The following is a 23,232-nucleotide window of genomic DNA, read 5'->3' on the forward strand; positions in this document are numbered from 1 at the left end:
GAGGCTGAATTCGGACTTTCATATATTGTGAAATGAGAATTTTAACCATCGAGGAATCACTTTCTGTTTCTTTTCTTCCCTGTGGGATGGTCCAATCCAAAGTCATTTTCAAAATATGAGACTCCTGAACTGTTCCATGAAATCCAGCTCAGTTCACCCCAACTCAGTCTAGCCCAACTCCAGCGGCCCAGCAACCCCAGGAGGCTGGGAAAGAATTAAAAACATCCTGGGTTTAAAGTTTCCAAAACAAACATTGCTTAGCCATGAGGGGGCAGATCAGGCCATATAGCCCAAATTGTAAAAGCAGGGAACATGGTAGTCAGGTCCCTTTGCCAACTCCTTTTCTTCCTCATAGAAATGAAAGGGGAGCAAGAAACAAAAATGAAGAGATTGGTGAAAGCTGATTAAAAAGCCCTGGTTTGTAAGCCAAGCATGCAAAACCGTGTTGCACATAAGTTATCCTCAACCACAGCTTAAATTCAGGTTTCTTATTTAGATAAAAGGTTTAATATTAACCAAGTACATGACAAGAATTTCATTGTCAAGGACAATGAAATGTTTACCCAAGTGTGACCCACCTGCTTCAGAATCACCTGAGAAGATTCCTGGCACCACCCCAGGTCTAAAATCACTTGGGGCTGGGGACTGAGAACCTGCCTTTCACCAAGCAAGTAGGGGGTTCTTATACACATTAAGGTTTGAGAATGCTTGATGGAGAGAAACAGCAAGTTTCTCAAAAGTTTCCTAGAGTTGCACCAAAGGCATTTTTATCAAGTGTAAGTAAGGGGCTGAGGAACTGCTCTTCAAGCTTTACCTAGAGTCAGAAACAGCAGCTGTCAGTTTTCCAGAGCAGAATCTTGGAAAGCATTGAAATACTTGCTCTAGTCTGTGAAGCAGCCCCGAAGAGGTTAATCTCTCCAGCAAGATTCCCAGACTATAAACACCAATCAGCTCCTTGAAATGCTCTTTTTAAGCTTTGTAATGCACACCAAGTAACAAGACTGGGTGCAGTCATGAAAAAAAAAATAAGAAACTAAAATTAAATACCTTGAAAACAATTTCTGTAAGCCAGAAATTGTTTCCTGGATTTCCAAATGAAATGAAAAGAAACTTTACAACAGCACCAAAGTCTCTGGACCAAATCTCAGTACTGAGTAGAGAGAGCCTAAAAATCAGTCCAAAACTTCAGAAAAATGCCATTTCTTTGCCTCCCCAGCACTATCTCTCTTCCCCACAATGAAACAGAAATCACGTTTAAAAAAAAAAAAAAAAAGTCTCCAAATGTAACTAAACTAAAGCAAAGATATCCAGAAATTATCTCATCCAAATTTCTCTCTGTTTGTACCATGAGGACATTATCTGTTTCGCTCATTTTTGTGTCTTTTCCCTTTGCCATTTCCTTTAGCTGAGAAGAAACATTCTAATTTCAGACGGAAAAATTACACAATTAAAAAATGGTTATTTCATTGGCAAATGCCACCGCGGATGGATTGAGAAGAGAGAAATTTGTGTCACGTAATAAAAAGAAAAACACCTCAATCTTGGCATTCGGTTTGTTAATACTGCAAGTTGCTACCTTCGGAGTTAACAGAATTAAACTTTTCCAAGCCTACTCTTGCAGCTGTCTTGCATTGTTACTTGGCATTAATGATATCACACTAACAATCTCTGAGGCATTCTGCTAATAGAATATTCACAGTCACAATGAAAAGAAACACATAAAGCAGATACTTACAGGTAGTGGTTTTCCTTTCCAAGCCAAAAAAGCTAGAAACCCTTGGAACTGGCGGGCAGGATAAGAGTCACTGACCCGGCAATCTGATTTAAAGGGCTTTGAGAGGAAGGGGGAGGAAGGAGAACCCAAGGAAGGAAGAGAGCTGAAATTCCAGTCTTTCAGGTCAGCTGTGTTTGAATTTTCTTTGTACTAAAAATCCATTAACCTACCCCACAGAAAATATAGAATTGAAGTTCACATAAACACTCCGCTCTCCTTGCTGGTCTTCTCCAACGCAGCTGCTGCCGCTTTGAAAACTTCCTGAGCGTCAAGCCTCAGGACTCCCCCTGAGAAGGGCAAGATAAAGATGCCTTCAACTGTTTGCAGGGAGCCCGACCTCCCTGGCGGACAGCCACCGGCTCTCCCCGTCTCTTCTGCCGGTTGGGTCCGCAGGGACAAAACTGAGCTTTTGTTAATGAGGTCGGTTGCCTCTCCCCAGTCTCTTCCCAGCTTCCTTTCTCACTACTAGTTGTGTACTAACTGCTCTGCCACTCGCCAAGCCGGAGCAGTCTCTCTCGCCTGCAGCACACAGGCACACACACACTCAGATACAGCCACACACACATTCACACATGGGCATGCACACACTCACAGACATGCACACACACACAGGCGCACACACAAGCATGCACACATTCAGAGGTACACACACACACAAGATTCACAGTCACCACACACAAACACATACACTGGCGAATGCATTCACATGCATGCACACACACTGACACGCCCCACACATGTACATGCATTCTCACGAGTGCTCCACACACACACAGGAGCACACACAAACACACAGGCCGCACACGCCCACACCCTCCCGTGTACATACTCACACAGACTCTTCCAACACACTATTTTTCTGCCCTTCTTTTCTTCCAACACATTCCCGTCTTGAAAGGCTTTTATTTAAATTCAGACTAGGAGCCTGGCATTAAGACGGGACAGAGAGGCAGGATTGGCCCCTTTTAACTTTTGTCAGGGCATTTAAGGGAAAAGATAGGATAGAACTAGATCCCAGGGTGCTGTTTTTTAAGGACCATCTTAGTTCTTCCGTTTATAAGGCTTTTTGTGTATCTGGCTCTTTTTGAAAATCCGTAAAAATCCCGTTAATCTGATCCGTTTGCATGTAGTTCACGATCCCAATAATTCAGATATATCACAGGCCGAAAACTGTTCTCTCAACAGAGATTCATGTAGTTAACCTGTCAGTATTCAGTGGTCGGTGAAAGTCTTGTTTAATAAAATGCTTGCCTGTATGTCATCCCCACCAGGAAAAAACAAAACAGATAATGGCATACCATCTGGCCTAACTTTTAAATTAACCATAAAGAGAGAATTTGAAGTGTTATCTCACTTTGGGGGAACTGTTTATATTGAGACATGTCTGGCTATCCTAAACCTTAGCCAAAAATATAGGACACTGTGAATCTAATTCAACCTGGATTGTGGTTTCTCTTAACAAGGTCACAACACCATATATCTTTCTTTAGAAGCCATAAGGAATAGAGAGAGGAAAATGAAAAAGGAGAAGAAAATTACATGAGGAAGGAAGAAAGAAAAGAGAAAAAAGGAAAGAAGGAAAGAATGCAAAAGAAGGGAGAAAAAAATTGTAAAATGTGCTTTGTGGATACTTTCGCAATGAATGGTGCATATATACTTACTCCAAATCTTCAAGAATCTATTGATTCATTTTATTTGCTCTGAGAATAAGTGGGTGAAAGTTAAGAATACTATGGCAAGAGAAGAGGATCAGTTCAGGAAAGGAAAGGTTATACATACCACACTCAAAATAGATAAACATGAAAACGAATAAATAAAGAAAAGCAATACAAACACCTCTGTGTACCAGAAAAGAACAGAAACACAGCCCAATGAGAGGGTTTATAGGAAGAGCCTTGTTGACCTCAGACTTGGGAGCTGACAGCACGATTAGAGGGCATTAGGCAATAAAACCACCCTTGAGCAGGGCAGAAGAGCAGCGTGCTCTACTTGACGTGAGAAGGCTATAGGTCAATTTGACTTTTAACATAAATGCAAAATCTTAAATAACTTATTTACAAATTAAATTCAGCTCTGCGTTTTAAAAGATAATATGACCAATCGCAAAGAATTTTTTTCAGGATTGCAAGGATGGTTCAAAGTCAGAACACCTAAATTACTTTATAAGTAAACAAATACTATTTACTAAACAGTTATTATTAAACAAGTGACAATGTGTGAGTCATATATTAATCTTGAAAAGGCAAGACATAAAGCCTCAATAATGATGGTTAATGCATGTTCTCACTTATAAGTGAGTGTTGAACAATGAGAACACATGGACACAGGGAGGGGAACATCATATACCGGGGCCTGTTATGAATGGAGGGCTAGGGAAGAGATAGCATCAGGAGAAATACCTAATGTAGATGACGGGGTGATGGATGCAGCAAACCACCATGGCACGTGCATACCTATGCAACAAACCTGTGCGTTCTACACATGTACCCCAGAACTTAAAGTATAATTAAAAAAAAAAACAATAATGATGGTTAAGAAACACAGCATAATAGACAATATTATTCTCAGACTTAATTTTAAAATTGCCCAGGTTGTGAATATCTCTTTTAGAAGCTGTTAGTTGAAATTTAGAATCCATTTGACAAAGAAATTGTACACTATGTATAAGTGGTTGCATTGACATGCTTCTTCTAACATCTGGGCTAAATAAGGTTTATGGATTAGTCTAGAAACAGAGATAAATGTTTTTATATCATTTATATGGGAAAAACAACTTCAATATGCTAAGCAAAAAATAACAAACTCAGATTGCAATGTATCTCAAAGTGTCTGCAGGAAATATAATCTTTGCAAAGTTAATTATCTACATGAAGCTCGGCCTAACTGTGCGGAACATATTCTACAATAAACAGTTAGAGTTAGATTAGTCAAAATGTCCTGAAATCTGAAGTACCTGTTTATACAAATGTCATCCTTTCTATCTGTCACAAATGAATAAGGCTCTGGAAATAATACAATTATCAACTTCAATCAATAAAATACTCTTTGAACAGGTTGAAATGCCAAGCTAGGGCTTTTACAAAGAACTAGTCAGAGAGGCAGGGTTTCAGACAAGGTTTAAGAATTGCAAGGTTCGTTCAAAACCAAAACATCTAGCAGTTTAAAAATAAAGAAGGAAAAAAGACATGACCATCTTAATAAGTGCAGAAAAGAGACATTTAGTAAAATTCAATACTCATTCGTTAAAAAAACAAAAACCGAAAGCTATTAGCCAACTAGGACTAGAAGGGAAGTTTCTAAATCCAATTAAAGACGTTTTGCTCCAATCTCCACAATTCAACATTGAATAGGAGATACTAACCAACACAGTAAGTCAAGAAAAAAAAAAGAAGCGTGAAAATTTAAAAGGAAAAAATAAACCTTTCATTATTTGCAAAAGATAGGAGTCTCTGTACAAAATATACAAAAGAACGTATTGTTTAAACTATTCAAAGAGTTCAACAACTTCGTTGGGCATAAGGTAAACATATAAAAATCAATGGCATTCATGTACACTAGTAACAACTAATTACTTAAAATGCTTTTTAAAAGACAGTTTTCATAATAGCAACAAAATTTTAATGACCCTGGTAATTTATCTAAAGTAATTAAATTTGGGTAAAATTTCAGGAAGAAAATAAAAAATTAGGCTGGGCGCAATGGCTCAAGCCTGTAATCCCAGCACTTTGGTAGGCCGAGGTGAGTGGATCAGGAGGTCAAGAGATCGACACCATCCTGGTCGACATGGTGAAACCCCGTCTCTACTAAAAATACAAAAAATTAGCTGGGCATGGTGGCGCATGGCTGTAATCCCAGCTACTCAGGAGGCTGAGGCAGGAGAATTGCCTGAACCCAGGAGGCAGGGGTTGCGGTGAGCCGAGATCACGCCATTGCACTCCAGCCTGGACAAGAGTGAAACCCTGTTTCGGAAAAAAAGAAAAAAGAAAAAAATCTTAATATTCTCCTTTTATTAAAGGAGAAAATATACAAATGGCTAATACATACATGAAAACATCCACAATTACACAAATAATCAGGGAAATGCAATTAGAGACTTAAAATGAGATGCTCTTAGATATACAAGGTAAAAAGTTTAAAATCTTACAATATTAAATCTGGTAAAAGATGAGGGGGGAAAAACTCTTACTTGCTACTGGAAGTTTTAAATAGTTACCAACAGAAAGCAGTTTGACCATTTCTAGTAAAAGTGAATATTCAAAAAACCTTAGGCATTAAAATTCGAGTTATACTTAGTTTCTCATATGTGTACAAAAAGTCTTATACCTGATAGTCTTCACCATTGCAATTGAAAAATATTGAAATAACCATTATCTAAATAAAAAAGATGTTGAGCAAAGAAAGCAAATTGCAGCCAGGTGCAGTGGCTCACACCTGTAATCCTAGCACTTTGGGAGGCCAAGGCGAGTGGATTACTTGAAGTCAGGAGTTTGAAACCAGCCTGTCCAACATGGTGAAACCCCAACTCTACTAAAAATACAGAAAAATTAGCTGGTCATGGTAGTGGACACCTGTAATCCCAGCTACTTGGGAGACTGAAGCAGGAGAATCACTTGAACCTGTGAGATGGGGGTTGTAGTGAGCCAAGACTGCACCACTGCACTCCAGCCTGGGTAACAGAGCAAGACTCTGTCTTGAAAGAAAAAGAAAGAAAAAAAAGAAAATGGCAAAAATATAGGGATAGATTTTAATAAGGATTACACTGACTCTGTAGATTACTTCAGGTAGTATGGACATTTTATCTATATTAAGTCTTACAATCCATGAGCATGGGATATCTTTCCAATTATTTGTTCCTTCTTTAATGTATCAATGATTTGTAGTTTTTAGTGTACAGTGTACAAGACTTTCATCTCCTTGATTATATTTATTACTAAGTAAAGAGGACTTGGGAAAGTTCATGAAAATGTGTGTTATGAAAAAAAATTACATGGATTTCAAAAATTCTTTGCACCAAAATAAACTTGTACTAACTTGTTATAACATGTCTGAACAGCATCTAACTTGAGGCACTAAGACGTATAAGACCTCAGTTTGAAAAGAACTGCTATCAGAGCAACATGAATTCTGTCAAAATTAAAGAGCAAACATCAAATTTATGATGGAAGAATGGTGAAATCACTGGTGCTTTATAAAAAGTTTGTGGGGAAAATGCCCCCACAGAAATCAGCAGTATGCAAATGGCTAATTCATTTTAAGAAGAGTTGAGACAATGTTGAAGATGAAGCTCACAGGGGCAGACCATCCACATCAAAATGCAAGAAAAACATTCATTTAGTTCATACCTTAACTGAAGAGAATCAATGATTAATAACACAAACAATGTTCAACACTATAAATACCTCAACTGGTTCAGCTTACACAATTCTGACCAAAAAATTAAAGTTGAGCAAACTTTCCATTTGAGTGGTGCCAAAACGATTGTGCTCTGATCAGCTGTAGACAAGAACAGCACTTCAATGGAAATTTTAAATAAATAGAATCAAGATCCTGAAGGATTTATTTAAATCATTACAATAGAAGATAAAACACAGCTTTACCAGCATGCTCCTGAAGACAAAGAACAATCAAAGGAATGACTACCAAAAGGTGAAAGTTGTCCAGTCATAGCAAGAGTGGCCCAGTTAGGAGGAAAGGTCATGGCAACCTTGTTTTGGATGTTCAAGGAATTTTGCTTGTTGACTTTCTGGAGGACCAAAGAACAATATCTACTTACTATGAGAGTGTTTTAACAAAGTTAGCCAAAGCTTTAGCAGAAAAACACCCAGGAATGCTTCGCCAGAGTCCATCTCCACCAGGACAATGCTCCTGCTCATTTCTTTTATTAAACAATGGCCATTTTGCAAGAACTTCGATGGGAAATCATTAGACAACTACCTTACAGTCCAAATTTGGCTACTTCTAACTTCTTTTTTTCCCTTAACCTTAAAACAACTTTAAAAAGAACCCATTTTTCTTCAGCTAATAACGTTAAAAAGACTGCATTGAGGCTGGTCACAGTGGCTCATACCTATAATCCCAGAACTTTGGAAGCGTGAGGTGAGCGGATCACTAGGTTGGGAGTTCAAGACCAGCCTGGCCAACATAGCGAAACCCTATCTCTACTAAAAACACAAAAATTAGCCAGGCATGGTAGTGGGCACCTGTAATCTCAGCTACTCAGGAGGCTGAGGCAGCAGAATCACTTGAACCCAGGAAGCAGAGGTTGTAGTGAGCCAAGACCTTGCAATCTTAACTTCCAGTTTAATGAAATCATTGTTTTGTCTACTGGTGGCAGTGTTTTACCCTTGGGAACTCTAACAGAGCAGAACGTAATGTCGTGGAAACAGGAAGCAAAAATTTTGCTAGTGGATCTAGCAGTGATGATGAGTGGTGCCACTTCCACTTCCACCTGTTGATTCCTGGACCCATAAATCCTGGCTATGGGATAAACAGTACCATATATTGGATGCTGATTCAGAGCATACATGGCCTTCTGGAGAGCTTTGCCCCAGCCCTGCAAAGTATTGTCACCTAGTTGGCATTGTAATTGTGACTTCAAAGGCTATCGTGCTATCAATCCAGCTGCTTCAGGATGATTAGGAAGATGGTAAGACCAGTGAATTCCATCAACATGACCCCACTGTCACACTTCTTTAGTCGTAAACTGAGCACCTTGGTCAGAAGCAATGCTGTGTGGAATACCATGATGGTTGGTAAGGCATCCCATGAGTCCATGGATTGTGGTCTTGGCAGAAACATTGCCTTCAGGATAGGCAAACCCATATTCAGAATAAGTATCTATTCCAGTGAGGAAAAACCTCTGCCCGTTCCATGGTGGGGGAGGTCCAATATAATCAACCCACCACCAAGTAGCTAGCTGATCATCCCAAGGAATGGTGCCGTATAAAGGGCTCAGTGTTAGTCTGCTGCTGGCAAATTGGGCACTCAGCAGTGGCCATAGCCAGGTCAGCCTCAATGAGTGGAAGTCCATGTTGCTAAGCCCATGTATTACCTCCATCCCTGCCACCATGGCCACTTTGTTCATGGGCCCATTGGGTGATGACAGAGGTGGCTGGGGAAAGAGGATGAGTGGTATCCACAGAATGAGTCATTCTATCTACTTGATATTAAAATCCTCCTCTGCTGAGGTCACTCTTTGGTGAGCATTCACATAGGATACAAATATCTTCACAGTTTTTGACCTTTCAGAGAGATCCATCCAATACCTTTTCCCCAAATTTGTTTGTTACCAATTTTCCAGTCATGCCTCTTCTAAGTCCCTGACCATCTACCCAAACCAAAGGTTACAGCCCATGAATAAGTATTATATAATCACACATCTGGCCATTTATCTTTCCATGTAAAGTACACAACCAGGTGCACTGCTTGAAGTTCTGCCCACTGGGAAGATTTTCCTTCACCACCATCCTTCAGGGGTGTCATAGAAAGGGGGTGTAGTGCTGCAGTTATCCATTTTGGGCTTGCATATAGTGCAGAACCATCTGTGAGCCAGGCCCTAGTCCTCTCTTCCTCTGTCAACTGATCATAGAGAACTCCCATGAGGCCATCAATACAGGCTGGGGGAGAAAAGGCAGGTGGCAGGAGTGGAGATCATGGGCATTTGAGCCACTTCCTCGTGTAACTTACTTGTGCCTTCAGGACCTGCTCAAGCCCGATCACATATATACCACTTCCATTTGATGATGAAATGCTGCTGTGCACAACCCACTTTATGGCCAGATGGGTCAGAAAGCACCCAGTTCATGATAGGCAGTTCAGGTTGCATGGCAACTTGATGAGCCATAGTCAAACATCCACCAAAGCCCAGTAACAAGCCAAGAGCTGTATCTCAGAAGGAGAGTAGTTATCAGCAGAAAATGGCAGGGCCTTGCTCCAAAATCCTAGAGGCCTCCACTATTATTCACCTATGGCATTCACAAATAGCATCCCTATCTGCCACTAACACCTGAAGACCAATGGATCTGCTGGGTCATATGGCCCAAGTGGCAGAGCAGCTTGCACATCAGCCTGGACCTGTTGCAGAGCCTTCTCCTGTTCTAGATTTCTCTCAAAACTGGCAGCCTTTCAGGTCACTCGATAAATGGGCTGGAGTAACACACCCAAATGAGAAATGTTGCCTCCAAAATCCAAATAGGCCCACTAGATGTTGTGCCTCATTCTCGGTTGTAGGAGGAGCCAAATACAGCAACTTATCTTTCACCTCAGAAGGAATATCGTGATAGGCCCCACACCATTGGACCCCTAGAAATTTTACTTAGGTAGAAGTTCCCTGAATTTTATTCAGATTTATTTCCCATCATCTGGCATGCAAGTGTCTCACCAATAAGTCCAGTGTGTGTGCTACCTCTTGCTCACTAGATCCGGTCAGGATAATGTCATCAATGTAATGGACCAGTGTGACATCTTGGGGAAATGAAAAGCAATCAAGGTCTCTTCGAACAAGATTATGACACAAAGTTGGAGCATTGATATGCCCCTGAGGTATGACAGCAAAGGTATTTTACTGACCTTGCCAGCTGAAGGCAAGTTGCTTCTGGTGGGACTAATGGACAGGAATGGGGAAAAAGGCATTTGCCCAGTCAATGGCTGTCAATGGCTGGGCAAGTCAAAGGTACTTGCCCAGTCAAGTACCAGAGATGTGTTAATTTGCTCAAGCAATGAAACCACATCTGGTACAGCAGCTGCAATCGGAGTCACCACTTAGTTAAGCTTATCATAATCCACTGCCATTCTCTAAGATTCATCTGTCTTCTGCACAGGCCAAATAGGAGAGTTGAACAGGGATGTGATGGGAATCACCACCCCTTTGTCTTTCAAGTTCTTGCTGGTGGCACTAATCTCTGCAGTCCCTCCAGGGATGTGATATTGCTTTTGATTTACTATTTTTCTAGATAGAGGCAGCTCTAATGGCTTCCATTTGGCCTTTCCCACCATAATTGCCCTCACCCTACCAGTCAGAGAGTCAATGTGGGGGTTCCTCCAGCTGCTAAGTATGTCTATGCCAGTTATGCATTCTGGAACTGGGGAAATGACGACAGGATGAGTCCAGGGACCCACTGGACCCACTGGACCCACTGTAAGTCAGATTTGAGCTAAACCTCCATTAATCACCTGACTCCATAAGCCCCTACTTTAATTGGAAGACCACAATGACATTTTTGGTCTCCTGGAATCAACGAGAGCTCAGAGCCAGTGTCCAGTAGTCCCCAAAACATATGGTCATTTCCCTTCCCCAATGCACAGTTATTCTGGTAAAAGGCTAAAGGTCTCTTTGGGAACAGATGGGAGAAAGATTAACAACATAAATTGTCAGTAGTGTAGTGGAGTCCTTCCTCAAGGGGACCCGGCCTCCCCTTCATTCAAAGGGTTCGGGGTCTGTAAACTGGCTCAAGTCTGGAAATTTATTTAGAGGCCATGATTCTATGTTTTTATAATTCAAATTAGTCTTTTGTCCACTTGATCTGGAAGTTTTCTGGTTATATAAATTAAGTAAAACGGCAATAAGCTTGCTATCAATTTCACGTCTAGGAACACTGATTAATTAGCCAGTGCCAGAGCTCCACATGAGTCAGACTATTCTGACTGCTGCTTTGCCTCTTCTTTCCATTGCAATAGCTATGCCCATCTTGCCTTTGATGGTTGAGTGCTGCCACTTGGCCCCTGCCACCTCAGGATGCAATTATTCCCATTGTATTTAAATTTTAAAGTTGAGTGACCGCAGTTCCCACTGTTGGATCTAACATACAGAGAAGAGCAATTACAGGGCTCTTTAAAGTTGCAGGTGCTGCCCTCACAAATCTATTTCACAAAGCATTGATCAAGGATATGTCTTCTGGGTCATCCCAGCTGGGATAAGTAGGTCTGAAGTGACTAATCCACTCCACCATCCCAATCTCCCTAAGCCTTTGGATCCCTTCCTCTACCTTAAACCAAGAGAGATCAGGAATTTCCAGCTTGCTCATAGTGGGCCATCTTTTAATCCATATTTCAGCTAACCAAGCAAATAAACTATTAGAAGCTTTTTTAACTCCCTGAGCTGTAACATTAAATTCAGAATCCCTACTTAGTGGGTCCAAATCAATAAATTCAGCCTGATCCAACTCTATGTTCCTTCCACCATTATTCCACACCCTTAATACCCATTCCCATGCCTGTTCTCTAGATTCCTGCTCATAGAAATTAGAAAACTCAAGCAGTCTTTTTGAGTGTAGTGCACCTTCTCATGGGTCACACTCTGAACCTCGCCTCTAGGGGCCTGCTGGGACTTTAGTCTAGTTACAGGTCTAGAAGCAAACAGGTGTGTTGGGGGTGGCCCCTGAGGAGAATCAACATTATCTTGCCTGGCAACTGCCTCAGGGGAGGGCATTACTGTTGCCGCAGGCAGTGCAGTCTGTCTCCTCAGACAAAGGTGGAAAGACTGATGAGGGTCCTCCCACACATCCCCATTTCAAGTTTCAGAGTCCCATTCTTTTCCAATCAATGCCCTCAGTTTAACAGTAGACACCTGATGAGGCTTTGCATGCACCTTGCACTGCAGGTCAGCCACTCTCATGAAAAGACCTTGTGTCTGTTTTTCCACAATTTCAGCTCTTTCTCTACAGGAGATAAGACTCTCACTCAGGGCAATCTTAGCCGATTTGAGGCTCCATATATGCTTCTGAAGCTAGGAGTTAGAATCCTTGAGTTCATCATTTTCTTTCATCATTTTGTCCAATGAGGTTAGGAGCAACTAACCAACTTCATTATGTTCCTTGGTTCTCCACATATACTCAAAAATAATATGTATAGAGTCACCAACCTCCTTGCCTCTCATGCGCGGTGAATCAGGAGTGTCAAATGCATTTATTTTACATAACTCTCTAAACACTTCATTCCAAAAACTATGCAGTGTTTTCTATGAGAACCCTGATTAATACCAGGGCTAATCATAAGAAGCAGGCAACTCCAGAAACCTCAAAACCAATTAAAGAACTCCGTCCTTAATATTCTGCTTCTCTAGAATCAGCCCTGGTACCAAAATCTGTATTAGTCAGGGTTTGCTAGAGGGACAGAACTAATAGGATAGGTGTATATAGAAAGGGGAGGGGGTTACTAAGGAGTATTACTCACATGATCACAAGGTCCCACAACAGGTCCTCTGCAAGGTAAGGAACCAGGAAGCCAGTCCAAGTCCCAAAGCTGAAGAACTTGGAGTCTGATGTTCAAGGTCAGAAATATCCAGCATGGGACAGAGATATAGGCTGGGAGGCTAAGCTAGTCTGATCGCTCCATGTTCTTCTACCTGCTTTTATTCTGGTCAAGCTGGCAGCTAATTAGATAGTGCCCACCCAGATAAAGGGTGAGTCTGCCTTTCCCAACCCACTGACTCAAATGTTAATCTCCTTTGGCAACACCCTCACAGACATGCCCAGGATCAATACTTTGCATCCTTCAATCCAATCAAGTTGACAGTATTAACTATCACAATTATCAAAAATAAAAGCAAAAGATAAATGTTGATGAAGAGGTGGAGAAATTGGAACCCTTCTACACTCTTAGTGAGAATATAAAATGATGCAGCCAGTATGAAAAAAGAAGTGTAGTGGTTCCCTTCCCCCCAAAATTAAAAATAGAACCATCATATGATTCAGTCAATGTATATCCAAAAGAATGGAAAGCAGGATCCCCATCCTCAGTATTGGCAACATCCCCTCCCTGACCTATGCTGCCATCAGCCTTTCCACTTTTGTCAGAGGAGATAAACCCTGCACTGCCTGAGGGAACAGTGATATCTGTGCTACAGTGTTTATTGCAGCGCTGTTCACAATAGCCAAGATATGGAAACAACCTAAGTGTCTATCAACAGATAAATGAGTAAAGAAAGTGTGGTATATATACACAATGGGATATTATTCAGCCTTTAAAAAGAAGAAAATCGTGCCATACGTGACCAGATGGATGAATCTGGAGGAAATTATGCTAGGTGAAGTAAGCTAGCCATGGAAGGACAAATGCTGCATGATTTCACTTATATGAGGTATATAAAATAATTAAACTCATAGAAACTGAGAGTAGAATGGTAGCTGCCAGGAGCCTGAAGGAGGGAGGAACAGACGCTATTCAGTGGGTACAAGGTTTCAGTTATGCAAGATGAGTAGGTTCTAGAGATGTGCTGTACAACATTGTGCCTATAGGTAACAAAGGTGTATGGTACTTAGAAATTGTTAGGATAGTTCTCATGTTAAGTATTCTTATTACAGAACAAAATGAAACTAAACAAAAACTAAAGAGGCACAAGGAAATTTTTGGAAATGGTCAATTTATCTATTACCTTGATTATGGTATATGCATATGTTCAAACTCATCTATTATATATGTTAAATATGGGCAATTTTTTGTGTATCAGTTATTCCTCAGTAAAACTTTTTTAAAAATGTGGACAGGATAATATGCAACTCTCAAAAACCAAAAACCAACACAACTATTGTTTATTTGTACATGTGTGGTTAAAAATAAAAGCATAGATGAAAAAGATACATACCAATTTCAATTAAGCAATTACCTCAAGGGCTCCCAGGCTACTATTGCTTTATTTCAGATAAGAGGTAGGCTTTAAAGGAATGGTCTGAAAGAAGGCTTTAGAAGAGGATGCCCCTGACTGGAGAGACATTGAGGAGACAGGCTTCCAAACACACACCTGCACACACTGTGCAAGCATGTAGCTGTTAACAACAAAGGAATCCTTCTCCCAGCACTTTGTTTTATGTCTGGAGCTAATGGTCCAGCTGCAGAAAGGATGAAGGATTCAGGTCCTCTAACTTTACAAGGGCTTACACTCAAATCATGTGCTTCAGTGAATCTATTTGAGCAAAACATTTTTCATCCTCCCTATTCAAGGCTATTGTGTATAGACATGGAAACTTCAGGCTAAAAATTCTATTGCTCATATTATCATTTCCACATTTGTCCACTAAATTCAGACGGGAAATCAGAACAAACTGACAGCTTCCATTTCACTCTGCCTTCACAACTGAAAATCAAACAGGCAATGCATTTTTCTTATTAATAATTAACTTGAACACAGCTTCAAACGCTAGCATTAAATAGACATTAGAATTTTGTGCATGCATTAAAAACATGAAAAAAATCATCAGGAATCCTTTTTATCTCCAGCTTTTACAGAAAAGAGGAAAATGCACCAAAGGCAACAAAAAGAATTTAATTTTCAGATGTTTTTCATTTCAATGATCTGTGTGGGGCCTGGGAGTGATTTGGTCACTTCAAAGCTTAGCACCAGGAGCAATTTTATTTTTCCAAGCATAACTCAAGGAGTTGGGAGTCTTTGCTTACTGACCTTCTTAATTCTTTAAAATGTGACTCTAGAAAAATGTCCTAACTCCAGCTTTCTCAAAATATATTTTGCATGGAGGAAAAAGAAAAATAAACATAGTTGTCACATAAAAACATCAGGGCAGCTTAGCCTAAGTCAGAACACAATGAAATTAACAAAACAAAACCACAGGTAAAGATGCTTTCCACATATTAGGAGTAAATTTCAACATTCTACTGACAAAAATCACAGACTTGTTTGGAAAGCTGAAACTGAAGCCTCACACTGGTTGTGCCTCACAGAAATATGCTGACCCCTTCAACAAGGGTTATTGAACCTTAGTACAAGCCAGGTGCTGAGTAGGACCTAGTGCCTGCTCTCAAAAACTTTACAATCTAGTTGGAGAAGTAAGACTTGTAAATATCAAGTGTCTAATGTATAATAACCATTACAAAGAGTTCTCTAAAAATTGGTGAATGAATGGGTTGAATATTAATATTCATTACATTTCTGGCCATATGTTAAATATTGATTACAATGGAGAAAGGGATACCCATGATGTGGCCTTCATTCTCAAAGAACCTGCAGTGCTGTTGAGAAGATAAGATTTATACACTAACGCCTGCCACACAAAATAGAGAATAATACCAGATAATAAATACAAATTATACCAAGAGATTTGTTAGTCAAGTAGGGTCTTTCTGAGGAAGTGACACCTTATCAAAACCCTGGATGAAGTAAAGATTCTGGGGGTAAGGACAGCCTAGGCAGTTAGCTGCTGAAAGGAGCCTTAGAGATTTTCCAATTTAAATTATGAGTTTTGAACATTTTTTAAGTATTGAAATCATTTTGTAAATGAACATCTTGATAGTATCCTAACACATGAAACAGCAACAAGTAGATCTCTTTGTTTGGAAAGTAGGGGTGGAGGACCAAGGGCCCCAGATCTTGGATTTTTGCATTCTTCAGTTTAGGGCACCTCCTAGAAACTCCAGGACCCCAAGTAACACTGTCTGGGGAAAAAAGAGTTTAAATATGAAATCGCAATTTGACAGATGAGTAAGGTAAGGCCAAGAGACTAAGTCAATTGCCTTAGAAATCACAGCTACTTATAGTGGTTCTGAGTATACTTCTCACACCTTCTCCCTCAGCAAATAAGACTCTACCACACTTAATTCTTTCATTTGATAAGTATCAATTAACTTCCAACAATGCCCTAGACACCAGATTTATCAATGAAGAAAATGCAGTGAGGAAAAAAAAAATGCCCCCGGCCTTATGCTGTATTCATTTCCTATATTAAAAAATAATCACAAAACTAAATATTAATTATAAATTGTAGTTAAGTCCAACAAATAAACATGCCCTAAAGCATTATAACATGCCTTTCATAAGACCAAGACCAGAAAAGGGTTTATCATATGGGCTATAAGAAGGTTTTGCCTTAAGAATTAACATTCTTAGTAATATGCCTTCCCCATGTGACATATGTTAACTCTTTGTATTTTAATAAAGTCTTTTCATGATTGGACTCATGCTCACACATCTGCTTTGTCCATCAGACTGCAAAGACCTTAATATAAATCTAGCCACCACGTCATGTGCATTGATTTGGACAAATGATATGTACTGAAACAACTTTGCTTTACTCCAATATTTACCCAGCATCTAACTATTGACATTTTTCTCCACTTAACAGATACGGAGATGACCCTTCTCTCCTCCCTTCCTTAGGGAGTACACACTTTGCAACTAGAAGGAAAATTACATTCTTCAGCCAGATTGAAAATCAGTGACATCACTGGTCATAATGCCCTGGGAGTTTCTCAAGGAGAAAAGACAGTCTTAAGAATTCCACAAGAAGAAGCTGAAATAATTGTGCATTATTAGTGGGATTATCAAATGGCGACACTGCTGTGGAAGATAGTATGGAAGTTCCTCAAAAATTTAAAAAGAGAAACTGTCATATAATCCAGCCATCCTCCTTCTGGGCAGCCAAAAGAATTAAAAGCAGTCTTGAAGTGATGTTTTAACACACATATTCATCACAACATTAATCACAATAGCCAAGACATGGAAGCAACGTAAACATCCATAGATGGACAAGTGGATTAACAAATGTGATTTATTCATGCAATGGAATATTATTCACCCTTAAAAAGATAGGGAAATCTTGCATATGCTACAAAGTGAAGGAATCTTGAGGATATTATGCTAAATGAAATAAGTCAGTCACAAAAAGATAAATACTTTTTGATTCCATTTATACGAAGTGTCTAAAGCAGTCAAATTTACAGAAACTGAAAGTAGAATGGTGGTTACCAGGGGCTGGGGACACGGAGAGAGGGATGTTATTAATAGGTATAGAATTTCAGTTTTTGCAAGATGAAAAAGTTCTGGAGATCATTTCACAACAATATGAATATACTTAACAAGCCTGAAATCACTTAGGATCTGGCATCATTTGAAGAATGACCAGCTATGCAATGACTTTTCCTTATTATTGTTTCTTTAAAAACATGTCTATACTTACAAGTTACAGTTACGATAGGTTCCCAACTTACAATCAACCCACTCAACCAATATGCTTAAGGAAGGTGGTGGGGTATAATAAAAAAAAAATTTTCTAAAAGTATATTTGTTCAGAGTTTCAAATTATCTCTCATTACTTCTAGATCTCAAGACTAGTGGCACTGGTTTAAATCTTTTTAATAAAAAAATTTTTTTTTGAGACAGAGTTTCGCTGTTGTTACCCAGGCTGGAGTGCAACGGCGCGATCTCGGCTCACCGCAACCTCCACCTCCTGGGTTCAGGCAATTCTCCTGCCTCAGCCTCCTGAGTAGCTGGGATTACAGGCACGCGCCACCATGCCCAGCTAATTTTTTTCGTATTTTTAGTAGAGACGGGGTTTCACCGTGTTGACCAGGATGGTGTTGATCTCCTGACCTTGTGATCCACCCACCTCGGCCTCCCAAAGTGCTGGGATTATAGGCGTGAGCCACTGCGCCTGGCCCTTAATTAAATATTTTTTAAAATAGTTGACACTTCCCCATGTCTGGGACTCTTTTGGTAGTCTTCTCTGGAATTATATCAAAAATACTTCTCAAAATTTTTGTTCATAAAGTAGACTAGGCTCTAAAGAGGAAGTAAAAAATTATAATGTAGCTTCTCTGGAGACTACAGGCCCTTTCTCCAACTTTTTAGCTATAAGCACTTGACCTTACATATTTTATTTCACCTCTTAACTTCACAGCTCGGTTTTCCAGTATTAAACGAGAGTGAAAAAAAAAAAGTATACAATTTCAGAAAGTCATACAAGCACTTCAGACACAAATTATATATACTAAGCCTTGTTCACAAGAGGCTGAAAACATTTAGTTATAGCCTTACCTTAATTTCTGCACTGTATACTCCTGTGTTTTGCACAGCCCAGTTAGTACACTATGGTTTTAATGCTATCTATTTTTTTAGCCCAGTAATTTATTGGAATTATATAAACTATATAACTTCAATTGTATGACACTTATCACTCATCTTGCCCTGGTAAGCATGTAAGAAATGGCATTTATGATGTGCAATTTGGGTTCATGCTCTAAAGAATGTCATAGAAATATCTGAGCTCTCTCTGCTGGCATCAATAAAAATGTAGTTAGGAAATAAACTCTGGAAGCAACACTGAAAAACCATGGAAGACATACTGGAGATGGCTAAGCAGAAGCAGAGGTGCCATTGAAAAGACATGGTCTAAGTGGACTGATCACTTTGGGCTGCTTTTCTTTGCTGTTATTCTGTAGCATTAAATCAATTCATTCATTCATCTAACATTTATTAAACACTAAGCATATGTTGACCACTACTTTGGTGCTGGAAGTAAAACAATGACTATAACACATACAACGAACTATAAAGAGCCTGGGATTTTACCTTACTTGCAAGCTAACAAATTAGCTTGCCACACTTTCATGAATGCTGGCAGAAGACATAAAACTTGTGAGTCTGAGACAAAGAACAGTTTATCATGCATAGCAATAGTAGCAGGTAACCAGTGTATTAACATGTGTACCACTTACCTAAAATTCAACCACAGGATAATGTAAAGAAGGTCATGTAATACCTGCATCTGCAGTAGTATGCATTGTAAGATACCATGGGAGTATCAAGGATGGGCTAAGAGGAACATTCAGAGAAGGCTTCTCAGAAAACCTAAATGCCAGGGCTGACCCTAAAAGGAGAAATAGGAAGGGGTAGATATAGAAAGACAGATGGGCCATTTTAACCAGCAGTCTTTGTAAGACCACAGGCATAGGTGTGTGAGCATTTTGCTACAAGTAGAACATCACAAGAAGTTGGTTTTCACTGAAGCTTAAAGTGGAAGGCCAAGGGTAAGGGAAGATGAAGTGAGATAGGCAAGCAAGACCTAGACTTTGGAGAGTCTTTGATATCTTGCCAAGGAGCTTAGTCTTTGCCGTGTTGGCATTGGAGAGCCACTGGAGGACATAAGAAAATAGTTAGGCTTTGCATTGGATAGATAATGCTAAACAGAAAGGCATCCATGTCTCTGGCATATTGTGATTTTGATATGATACAGCAAGTCCCAGCAATCTCCAGCAACCTCTGATAACACACAGCAAACAATGAGTGTGGTTGCCATTACCATCCTTGTGCATTCTTTGATACTTCAGTAGGGCTGTTTGCACTTCTCTCTGAATTCTGACAAGTGTGCTCTCACTCTCGCATTCAGCCTATGACTCCAGCAGTGCACAATAGCTGTGTTTTTTACAGTATACTTACCAACCCCATTGTCTTCAGAATAGTTTTATCTTGTTCCCTGGGGTTTTAACAGTCACTGATAAAGATATCTAATTCAGCATTTTTCTATAATCTAATTTCCTCCTCTGACAAATGCTGTCACTAAAAAATGATGGAGAATTTCCTGACGCCTTCTGTTTTCCTTACCAAGGCCCCTCTGGAGCATTTCAGCACATGTTATTGATGGGACCCCTGAATACTGGGAAGAGGGCTGATACTACAATTTCCAATCATGGATAGAAACTAAAGGCTGGGGGTAGGGAGATCTTTTTAATCATCTTTTTCCATATATGTATATATTGCCTATTGCTTCTCTGGAGATCCCTGATTAAATACAGGACTACAACAGTGAGCAAGGCAGATGTGAGCTTGTCTTCGAGAGGCTTACCATCTAATTGGAGGAGGACATCTAACTAGAAATGGGAACATGCTGAGGGTCATGAGGGGAAATGAAAGTCACAATTGGAGCATGTAACAAGCATTCTAATGTGCTCTTAGGTTGACCACCTTTCCCTATTTTTAGTACCAGTTGAGTCTTCCAACCAAATGGACAAGAATGAGTTGTGATCAAAGCACTCTGGATTCCATTTGCAGTTTTCCCATTAGGCTGCTGTGTGACTTGAGGCAAATCCCCTACCTACCTTCCTGAGTCTCATCTGCAATATGAACATCATCTTACATTTGTTACAGAGCAAACTGCTCCCCTTAAGTTGTTTGAAGAAATGAGTTTGTTACAAACCAGACCGCAGAAGTCAGATGAGGAGTCCTGACGCTTTTCTGTCTACAAAAAGATGTTTAAACCTTTTATAGTCAAGTGAAGTAACAGGAAACTCAGTTTCTCTGAAAACACATGTGTATCTTTAGCTATAAGAATAATTGTTGGGGCCAAGTACAGTGGCTCATGCCCATGATCCCAGCATTTTGGGAGGCTGAGGTGGGCGGATCACGAGGTCAGGAGTTTGAGACCAGCCTGGCCCACATGGTGAATACTTGTCTCTATTAAAAATACAAAACTTAGCTGAGCGTGGTGGCGCTTGTCTGTAGTCCCAGCTACCCAGGAGGCTGAGGCAGAATTGTCTGAACCTGGGAGGCAGAAGTTGCAGTGAGCCGGGATCATACCACTGCACTCCAGCCTGGCAACAGAGCAAAGACTCTGTTTAAAAAAAAAAAAAAAAAAGAGTAATTGTTGGGTCACGCACAGTGGCTCATGCCTGTAATCCCAGCACTTTGGGAGACCAAGGCAGGTGGATCACCTGAGGTTAGGAGTCCAAGACCAGCCTGGCCAACATGGTGAAACTCCATCTCTATTAAAAATACAAAAATTAGCCAGGCATGCTTGGGTGCACCTGTAATCCCAGCAAATCAGGGGCCAAGGCAGGAGAATCGCTTGAACCCAAGAGGCAGAAGTTGCAATGAGCTGAGATTGCACCATTGCACTCCAGCCTGGGCAAAAGAGTGAAACTCCATCTGAATAAATAAATAAATAAATAATTTTAAAAAATATTATTGTTAACTCATCATGTCTTTAAATGACAACCTAGTCAAATCTGTACGATTACTAAATCAGATTCAGGTATCATTCTTTGAGGAGGTACCCTTATCACAACATAAAATGCAATATGTGTTTTTATTTTTAAATTTTTTTATTTCTTTGAGACAGATTCTCACTCCGTCACCAGGCTAGAGTACAGTGCTCTGATCTTGGCTCACTGCAGCCTCCCTATCCCAGGCTCAAGCAATCCTCTCACCTCACCCTTTGGAGTAGCTAGAACTGGGCACACGCCACCACATCTGGCTAATTTTTGTATTTTTTGTAGAGACAGGGTTTTGCCAAGTTGCTCAGTCTGGTCTCAAACTTCTGGGATCAAGTGATCTGCCCACCTCAGCCTCCCAAAGTGCTGGGATTACACTGTGAGCCACGGTGCCCAGCCTCAATATGTGTTTTTAGTATCTTGTAAGCCAGAAATCCTCAAAGTAGTCACAGATGCCTGGTCCCATTTCAGGGGATGCATGAGGTTAAATTATTTTTATAATAATATCAAGATATTTTTTCCTTCTTTGCTAACATGCTCTCATGAGTATAGAATGTAATTTTCCAGAGGCTACATGACATGTGACATCACAAGAGATTGAATGCAGAAGCAGATGTGAAGATCCAGCTGTTTTCCATTAAGTCAGACACTAAAGAGACTTGCAAATATACAGAACAACACCACTTTTTCACCAATTTTTTATTTTCAAAAAGTTATTTTTTATCAAAATAATGTTTACGTGTAATAAAGGTATTATTTCTTTTAAATAAGTATTTCTCAGTTTTAATTTCTAATACAGTAAATATATAGTGTAACTCAAATATATAAAAGCTCTTTGGGGTCTTCAATAAGTTTTTAGAGTGAAAAGTAATCCTGAGGTTAAAAAGTTTGAGAACTACTAAACAAATGTCTTGCAAACGGTCTCAATCTCTTTATGCGATAAGCTCCTGGATTAGCAGTTTCTATCTCCTTATGTAACAAGATCGCCAGTCTGTCTGGCTTTAGTCATGACTGTAGCGGCCACAACTGAATCAAAGAAAACAGGGCTTATGGAAACTAAGAAACAATGGAGGGCGTATACAATCCATCAAAGAATACTGGGAAGATATTTATTCTGTCTCCATAAATTGTGTCATGCTTCATGACTATGTATTTACATTCATGATTTTATTTAATGTTCAGAACTCAGGAGATAGAAAAGGTTAGTCCAGCTACTTAAAAGGCGGAGGCAGGAGAATTGCTTGAACCCGGGAGGCGGAGGTATCGAGCTGAGATCGCGCCACTGCACTCCAGCCCGGGGAACAGACTGAGACTCCGTCTCAAAAAAAAAAAAAAAAAAAAGTTAAGTGTTAGTTTCCTGATTTTACAGGTGAGGAAACTGACCCTGACCTACAGGAACTCAGTGAATCGCGCCACGGCCACAAAGCTAACAGGCTGGACTGGGATTGGAATGTAAGTATCTGTGCACGCCCTGTCTAGTGTCTTTCCACGTAGCAGAACATAAAAATGTTATCTAAATATTCTCCAAGCTAACTTTGAATCTCAATGTTTTATAACTCCATTATTCTTAATCACTGTTATCCTTCTGCTATTTTCTAAAAAAAATAAATAAATAAAAGTCAACATGTTTTTCTCTAAAACTTACTCTCGCCAAACCTGAAAATAGCTTAAAAGAAGCTAATTTTCTGGAAGCATCTTTATACTTTAACGGTAGAAAAGTATCCATCTTGTCTTCACATTCACTAAAA

The 23,232-nt window shown here is 39.9% G+C and overlaps 1 protein-coding gene and 1 long non-coding RNA gene across 19 annotated transcripts in view; one reads left to right on the plus strand and one right to left on the minus strand.

The window, feature by feature from the left end:
* FREM1 (FRAS1 related extracellular matrix 1) overlaps positions 1-2,256 on the minus strand; it is a 163,586-nt gene extending 161,330 nt beyond the window's left edge. For 14 of the 18 annotated variants that reach the window (XR_013534284.1, XR_013534281.1, XR_013534286.1 and 11 more), the window contains exon 1: positions 1,736-2,256. The gene's annotated coding sequence lies outside the window, so the exon portion shown is untranslated. The remainder of the gene's footprint in view (positions 1-1,735) is intronic. The other 4 variants (XR_013534299.1, XM_035305987.3, XM_078369376.1 and 1 more) reach the window with 1 other exon arrangement.
* LOC118154689 (uncharacterized) lies at positions 1,760-16,977 on the plus strand. Its single transcript, XR_004744904.3, has 3 exons — positions 1,760-1,897; positions 10,193-10,315; positions 16,843-16,977. It is a non-coding gene; the product is annotated as an uncharacterized LOC118154689 (long non-coding RNA).
* The last annotated feature ends 6,255 nt before the right edge of the window (positions 16,978-23,232 follow it).

Source organism: Callithrix jacchus, chromosome 1 (genome assembly GCF_049354715.1).
Source record: "Callithrix jacchus isolate 240 chromosome 1, calJac240_pri, whole genome shotgun sequence".
NCBI lineage: Eukaryota > Metazoa > Chordata > Mammalia > Primates > Cebidae > Callithrix > Callithrix jacchus.